This window comes from Rhipicephalus sanguineus, chromosome 2 (genome assembly GCF_013339695.2).
Source record: "Rhipicephalus sanguineus isolate Rsan-2018 chromosome 2, BIME_Rsan_1.4, whole genome shotgun sequence".
Classification (NCBI taxonomy): Eukaryota; Metazoa; Arthropoda; class Arachnida; order Ixodida; family Ixodidae; genus Rhipicephalus; species Rhipicephalus sanguineus.
Window position 1 is genome coordinate 95,300,135 of NC_051177.1, and position 9,009 is coordinate 95,309,143.

A 9,009-nucleotide genomic window follows, 5' to 3' on the forward strand; every position below is an offset into this window, starting at 1 on the left:
GTTCGTCATACGGTCGTGTCGCGCAATACCAATTTTGGTGTATATCATGCAAGCGAAACGGCCGCGAATGCACCATGAGCGAGGCATGTAAATCATGACATGCATGTCATGGATGTCATGGTTTTCATGTTACCACCTCTCATTTACGTTCGTCATGCAGTCGCGTCGCGCAATACCAATTTTGGTGTATATCAAGCAAGCGAAACGGCCACGAGTGCGTCATGAGCATGGCATATAAATCATGTCGTGCATGTCATGCATGCCATGATTTTCATGTTACCACGTCTCATTCACGTTCGTCATGCAGTCGCGTCGCGCAATACCAATTTTGGCGTATATCAAGCAAGCGAAACGGCCACGAGTGCGTCATGAGCATGGCATATAAATCATGTGCATGTCATGCATGTCATGATTTTCATGTTACCACGTCTCATTTACGTTCGTCATACAGTCGCTTCGCGCAATACCAATTTTGGTGTACATCAAGCTAGCGAAGCGGCCGCGAATGCATCATGAGCGCGGCATGTAAATCATGACATACATGACATGCATGTCATGGTTTTCATCTTACCAACTGTTATTGATGTTCCTCATACAGTCACATCGCGCAATACCAACTTTGGTGTATATCAATCTACTGAAACGGCCGCTAGCGCCCCATGAGCGTGGCATGTAAATCAGGTCGTACATGACTTGCATGTCATGATTTTCAAGTTACCACCTCTCACTTACGTTCGTCATACGGTCGCGTCGCGCAATACCAATTTTGGTGTATATCATGCAAGCGAAACGGCCGCGAATGCACCACGAGCGAGGCATGTAAATCATGACATGCATGTCATGGATGTCATGGTTTTCATGCTAATACCTGTTATTCATGTTCTTCATACAGTCACATCGCACAATACCAATTTTCGTGTATATCAATCTAGCGAAACGACCGCGAGTGCGCCATGAGCGTGGCATGTAAATCATGTCGTACATGACATGCATGTCATGATTTTCATGTGACCACGTGTTAGTTATGTTCGTCATACAGAAATGTCTCGTCATACCAGTTGTCGTATATATCCGTTCATTTAAACGGCCGCGAGCGCCCGAGACCATGTCATGTAAATCATGCTGCACATGACCTGCGCGTCATGATTTGCATGTTAGGACCTGTCATTGTGTTCATCATGAACTCTTGTCACGCCGTACCAATTTTGGTATATATGAAATTAACGGAACGGCCACAAGAGCCCAAAGGCCGTGGAATGTAAATGATGCTGTTCATGACATGCGCGTGATGATTTTCATGATATGACCTGTCATTTATTTTCGTAATAAGGCCATGTTATGACACAATTTTGATATACATCCGATTACCGAAACGGCCAGGAGAGCACAAAGTCGTAGGCGGCTAGATAGATAGATAGATACGCTCAAAGTCGCAGAAGTTCGCTAAGAAATGCTTCGCATTTAAAATGAGTTGCTTCAAAGACAGACGCACTTCGTTCTCCTCTTGGTCTGGGAAAGGAGGAGCGTAACGCTCCTCCTTTCCCAGACCAAGCCCTCTGGGTGAGTATCAATTACGTGCGCTAAGGGTCACGGGGAGGACAGCGCTTTAGGCGGGCGACGTGAGCAAGCTGTGTCTGCCTAGAACGGTAGCCGTGAGATACGAGGCGAGCGATCGAATACGTGACATCACTTAAGCGATCGACGATGACGAAAGGGCCGGTGTAACGAGCCAGAAACTTTTGGCACAGGCCGCGCTTTCGAAGTGGTGTCCAAAGCCACACTTTGTCCCCTTTTTCGTACGACACGTCCTTGTGTAGTGAATCGTAGGCGAACTTGGAGCGGTCCTGGGACGCCAACGTACGGAGCTGAGCTATGCGACGTGCTTCTTCTGCGCGGCCGAGAGTCTGGGCAATAGAAGAGTCCGCATGAGGATTAAAAGGCAGAATGGTGTCAAGGAAGCTGCGGGGTGGTCTAACATAAAGAAGATAGAATGGACAGTAGCCAGAGGTTTCATGCTTTGCCGTGTTGTAGGCGTAGGTGATAAAGGGTAAGATGTCATCCCAATTTTTGTGCCTGGAATCGACGCAGACGTGTCCACTGTTAAAGGGAACACTTGCGTGCAGGGCATGTTTGGATTTCGCTCTCTTGCAAAAACATAGTGCCTTAGATTTGCATAAAACTACTGGTGGTTGGTAGAACTGCCTCTTTTTGACAGACATTTGCAGTGCGTGAACAATGTTTCCTTGTCCATTTGCTGTTAGAGGGCCAGCAAAACGAAAGCTGCTCATTGGAGTGTTCCCTTTAACAGTAGAACGTACTGTACATGAAAAGCATGTTGGTCAATGTTCTGTTGGTGCGCTCGACGAGACCGTTTGTCTGCGGGTGATACGGGGTCGCGTGGCGAAACTGACAAGCACAGAGACGCAAGAGCTCTTCTACAACATCGGCCACGAACTGGCAACCACGATCGCTCACGATAATACGAGGTGGTCAATGGCGCAGTATAACCGAAGATAGGAGGAAACTCGATACATCGATAGCCGTGGCCGTTGGCATCGCTTTGGTTTCCGCATAACGTGTCAGATGGTCAACGCAGACTATAACCCAACGGTTGTTGTTTGATGAACGTGGAAATGGGCCGAGAAGATCCTCTACAACCATTTCGAAAGGTGATGAGGGTGGTGTCACAGGGTGAAGGAGACCGACCGGAGCAGTATTTGGTCGCTTGAATCGCTCACACTTATCACAACAGGCCACATACTTTTCTGTATTGCGTCGTATACTAGGCCAGTAGAATCGACACAGTATGTGGTGGTACGTTTTGGCGAAACCCATGTGCCCAGCAGATGCGTCATCGTGCATAGTATGAAGTACGTGTGTTCTCAAATTCTTAGGGACAACTAAAAGAAGGCGGGCACCATCAGCTGTGTAATTCTTTTTGTAGAGCAGGCCATCTTGGATAACAAAGTCATTTTTACCTATCGGCTGAGCGGCTGAATCGAAGAGGGCATCCAAGCTGCGGTCGTTGCGCTGTTCCTTCCGGAAGGTGGCGAGATCAGGAAAAGCAGTATCGTCGATGGCAGCTAGAAATTCGTCAAAATTGTCAGCGTCACATGCAGTTGTTGGTGGAGGGAGCCTCGAGAGACAGTCGGCGTCCGCATGATGGCAGCCACTCTTGTAACAGATTTCAAAGTCAAATTCCTGCAAACGTAGCGCCCATCGCGCAAGGCGTCCAGGCGGGTCACGGAGACCAACCAACCAACATAGTGAATGGTGGTCTGTAATGATCGAAAAGTGCCACCCGTAGAGATATGGGCGGAACTTATGGACACCGAAAAGCACAGCGAGGCACTCTTGTTCAGTCACGGTGTAATTTTTCTCGGCCTTGCTCAATGAACGACTGGCGTAGGCAACGGCATGCTCGGCGTAATCGAAGCGCTGGATGAGAACAGTGCCGAGACCTATTCCACTCGCGTCGGTGTGCACTTCTGTTGTGGCAGAAGGGTCAAAATGTTCGCAGTATGGGCCCAGAAGAGGGAAGGAACTTAAGTTGCCGAAATGAAGAATCAGAATCCGCTGTCCAGACGAAAGGCTTATCCTTGCAAAGCAATGAAGTCTAAGGGTAGGCAGTATCAGCGAACATGGGCACAAATCGTCGAAAGTATGAGCAAAGACCCAAGAAACTTAGTTCGCGTTGTGATTGCGGTTGTTGAAAACTGTTAACTGCAGCAACCATGTGAGGGTCTGGCCGCACACCATGCTTGTCTACGAGATGTCCAAGTACAAGCGCTTCTCGTTGGCCGAAGTGACATTTCTTCGAGTTCAGTGTAAGGGCAGCTTGTTCAAGGCACGTGAAAACAGCGTCAAGTCGATTATTGTGTTCGGCAAAAGTGCGACTAAAATGGCGAAGTTGTCAAGGTAACATAAACAAATCTCCCATTTCAGGCCATGCAGTACCGTGTCCATAACCTTTCAAATGTCGCAGGAGCGTTGCACAAACCAAATGGAATGACTGAATTCAAACAAGCCGTCTGGTGTGACAAAAGCGGTTTTCTCTTTGTCGACGGAATACATGGGTATCTGCCAATAGCCCGATCGAAGGTCCACAGATGAGAAGTAGGATGCAGAATGAAGACAGGCGATAACGTCGTCGATACGGGGAAGTGGATACACATCCTTTTTCGTCACACATTTGAGGCGCCGGTAGTCTACGCAACACCTCCAGGAGCCGTCTTTCTTTTTCACGAGGATGACCGGCGCAGCCCATGGGCTAGCAGAATCTTGGATGACGCCCTTGGCCAGCATGTCGTCCAACTGTTCAGCGACCACCTTGCGTTCCGATGCGGACACGTGGTATGGTTTCTGCCTTATGGGATGCCCGGACCCCGTGTCGATCCTGTGGTGAGCCCGCGTATTTGGAACACGAACTTTGGTAGCGTCCTGGGTGAAATCAAACAATGAAACATGCTTGCTAAGGAATCTGACCAGGGCTTAACGCTTCTCGGAGGGCAGTGCCTTGTTGACCATATTCAGAAACGGTGACAAGTCTTCAGGGACACCAGGGCCAGTCTCATACGCTCGAGCTTCGAGCGAGGCGTCATTACTTAAGGCGTCTATGCTGAGGCTGGTATCCGCTTCAAACGCGGCTAGTCGCATGCCGCTGGGTAGCACAACAGACTGGTTTGATAAATTTGACACCCACAACGTACTTGTTCCACAGTCCACAGAGATAATACAACGAGGTACAAACACACCTTTCTTCGCTGTGACCGAAGGCACGGGCTCAACAATAGCATCAAATGCATCGGCGTCGACACCACCAACGGTAACTTGGACGCTGGACAAAGAACGCGTCGGTAAGACGGAATCTTCAAGAACGGCGAGCGTGCGCGAACAGGAGCAGGTTGGTCGGCAAGAGGAGAGAGGAAGAGCTCGCCAGTACCGCAGTCAAGAGTGGCACCGCACTGTTGTAGGAGATCTAGTCCAAGAATGACATTATGCGTGGATTTAGCGAGCACTGCGAATTCGGCTTGATACACGTTATCAGAGAAATGAACGTTCGCGGTGCACACAACAAGGGTTCGGAGCAATTCTCCACTCACAGCACGAAATGTGTTATCGTTATCCCACCGTAACATCACCTTACGGCCTAATTGGGTTTTGAAGTCCATGCTGGTAACGGAGACACTCGCTCCCGTGTCCACTAAACCCGGCGTAGTAACATTGCCCACAGAAAAACAAATCTTGTTATGACACATGGTGACCGGCGGAGGCATAGGGGTGTGTAGCTGAAGATGACTGGTGACCTCTCCTCCATCGGTCGCGCCGCCTAGCTTCCCGGCGGCGGTGACGTGAGACGTCGTCGAGGAGATGGGGACCTTCGGTGGCGCGAACACGGCGGCGTCAAGCTCCGCACAGAAGCCGGCGAGTCGCTGCGGTAATTCACCCGATGGTTTATCCTGCAGTTAGAGTCAGGGGCCAGTGTGTCCCGTCAACGTGCTGATTGATGCGCCGATAGAAAGTACGCAGTCGCTCACAGGACGGTGCTGACGGGTGTCGGCGATGAGGACGAAATCGGGCGACGTGGCCGCGGACGCCGCAGTGGAAGCATATGGGGCGCTCACGGGACGCACTGATATCGTCAGTAGAAAGATGAATGGCCCGGCCGCCCACTCATGAGAAGCTGCAGGTGGTCTGCGTGCGTAACCATCATACAACTGGGAGCTTGGATGCGCATTCATAGAAGGACTTGGCACTCTAGGACGAGGCGCAAAGTTGTAGGCACCAAAGGAGGCGGCGTTGATGGACGTCGCGCCAAAGTCGCAGGGAGGAAAGGGCTCTCGGGCCTTAGGAGTCGGGAGAGAAGCCGCCTCACGTCGGTCGAGTTCTTCGCGCACTACTTGCCGAATCGCCGACGCAAAGTCGGATGGGGCTGGAAGCACGTCGACACTGGCGACGTTAGTCACGTTGGCCAGGCGTCCGAACCTTGGTGTAATTAGTCGAGCTTTCAGAGCTTCAAATGTACGGCAGTGCATAATGACGTCACTTACATACTCCAGACTGTCTTTTGCTATGAGGAACTAGTATACGTCCTCCGCGATCCCTTTTAGAAGATGACCAACTTTGTCCTCTTCTGTCATCCGAGGGTCCAGCGCTTTGCACAACTTGAGCACTTCCTCGATATACGTCGTGGTTTCCCCGGGAACTTGAGCTCGCTGCATGAGAGTTTGCTCCGCGCGCTTCTTTTTAGCTGCGGGATCTCCGAAGCACTTCTTAATTTCATCTACGAACGTTTGCCACGTCGTCAAGCTTTCTTCATGGTTTTCAAAACAGATGGTGTTCCCTTAAGCAAGAGGCCTACATTGTTCAGCTGGCCGGTAGCATTCGAGCCATTAAACCGACTCGCCCGTTGGTAGAAGCTGAGCCACGCGTCGACGTCCTCCCCAAGTTGTCCGGCGAAGGTTCGGGGCTCGATGTAGGGCTACCATGGAATACTGGAAGCAGGTGGCAGGCTGTCGTTGTTGCCATCAGAGGCCATCGCAGGTGGCAGGCCAGCAATTGGTCGACTTCGGCGAAGCTCCACGTATTGCGCCTGAGCGGTAATCTGTCTGTCGCGAACAGGAAGCTTTCATCACCGTGAACCGACACGCGCTCTCTTCGTCCTCTTCTTCGTCGCTCCCTAAACACGTGCGCAAATTTCACCGGCGCGGGATGCAATAGCTGTGATGGGGGAGGCAACGAGTACACAGAGAGAGAAAAAAGAGAGAGAGAGAGAGAGAGAGAGAGAGAAATGGAAATAAAGATAGAGAAAGAGACAAATTTTAGAGGGAAAATTTTTCCGCTAGGCGAGATTCGAACCCGCGTAACCGCCATCCGATCGCGAGCGTGTTAAGCACTCGGCTATCCCGGTACGCTAGCAGCAGAGCAGAGCAGAGCCTTGTGTAGTATAGATAGCAAGGGGATGGGAAAGGGAAGTGGGAGTGAGGACAGATGTGAGGGAAAGGAGGAGGAAAAGGAGTAGGAGAAAGAGTAAAGCATAGCATAGAAAGAAAGAGAAAGAGAGAAATAGAGAGAACGAAAGGCAGGAAGAAAAAAGGAGGTGAGAATTGAAGAAAGCGAGAGAAAGAGAGAAATAAAGAGGAAGCGAGAAAGAGAGAGAGAGAGAGAGAGTGAAAAGGAAGCTAGAGAACGAAATACAGAAAGACCGAGAAAAAGAAACAAATAGAGAGAGAGGGGAAGAAAGCAATGGAAATAAACCGAGGCAAAATAGATACGCAAAACATTGCGAAACTTATACGCAAAACACTACAAAACATTGCAGTTTTGCAATGTTTTCGAAAGTTTTGCAGTATTGCAAAACTTAGCAAAACAGCAACAGTCAGGACTGTGCCAATCATCTCCGCTGTCCCTTTAGAATTGCGCCTCCAGTGCAAACTGCGCTAACTTTTTTTCCTTAAAGGCCAACTCCGGCGATTTTTCGAGGTCCATGGATCTCAATAAAATTAGCTGAGTACGTTCCTTTTCACGTTCCCGTTATATATGCCAAATTACAAGCTGGAGACATACGCAGATTCGTTGCAAATGAATTTTATTGATTGCCCCGACTCTCCCCACCTCGCTTCCCAAAATTATTGGCAACATTGGGTGCGTGACGTCATTTTTGTTAAACGGAAGTGACGGAACCGAGGGGCTAGAGCGTCTGCTATCCGCAAGGCAACAATCGCGAGTGTTTGGCGAGCGCTTCGTTGGCTGGGCGTGTGAATTTCAGTTCCTTGTGGTAATGCGTGCGATGGGTGGCAAGTGGTGTCGCGTTGTGGGCTGCACACGATTCCCCGTTGGCAGTCACGATACACTCGCACCTAACGATTACCCTGCGTCTCTATCTTAGAGTGTTTTAGCTAGCAATGCCGGTTTACCGCACGGAAAGTACGGTAATACCGTACCGGCTAAAGAATCTACATGCGTGAACACCACGGAAACACTTCCCGTAGCATATACAGGGTGCACCGTGACCGGGCCTATCGGTATACGGTGAGCTGCGCATCGTGCGAAACAACGTAACCTAATGGTGCGAAAGGTGGCTCATACTTGGCTTACATTAAATTCCTTCGGCCGTACCAACGCGATGTTGAACGCCGCTATTGCCAAACTTATGCACTCTTCCCATAGCAATATTAAGAAGCTTTAGTTAGTCCGCGAACTTCTCAGCGATAGCATTTTACCCAATCACGGCCGCACAGACTTGAGCTCCCTGGACAGGTGGTGCCATCTGGCGGTGGAATGTGCAACCAGGCAAGCAAAGAGCTGAACAGGTGTGTTCCACAACAGAATACTTATACTACCATGGTTCCACTTCATCGAAGAGGAATGACCATTACAGTTGGCCTCCAAATGCGTCGGAATCACAGCTGTCATTTTCCGACAGCTCAGCTTGTGCACGTGACACGGTCAGTCACACACAAGATTTTCGACGGAGTCACCTTTCAAATGAGCGTCTGCTCTTCGCCGCTTTCGCAGCTTTCATACTACGCGCTGGCGGGACCGGCATGCCTTGCATGATTTCCGGTTTTGTAACCGCTTATACGTCACGCTAAGACAGTATGCTCGGTTGGGTTTCGGTTTCGGCGTTGCGCTTTTTTGCTTATTTAAAATTATTCTCCAATTTGTCGAGTGTTTCTGCTATCGGACCCGTGACAGGAGCGTCTCAGGAATATAGAAGCACCATTACTTTGACATGGCCAAAAAATCGCCGGAGTTGGCCTTTAAGGGACGTACGGCAAAAAAAAAAAGCGCAATTCATCGCTCTTAAAGTAGATTCTGGGCTCAATCCACGTAGTCATGCGGAAGTACCTCTATTAATTATTCTTGTACCTTGAGGCTCCAGGATGTTCTTCCATAGCTTGGACTGCGCTATACGAAGATCACAGAGCCTCGCGAAGTTGTGACCTTGCGGGAAGCTTATGGAGCGAATCAGAAAGCGATGATATATGCTTATAGCTATGAACATCT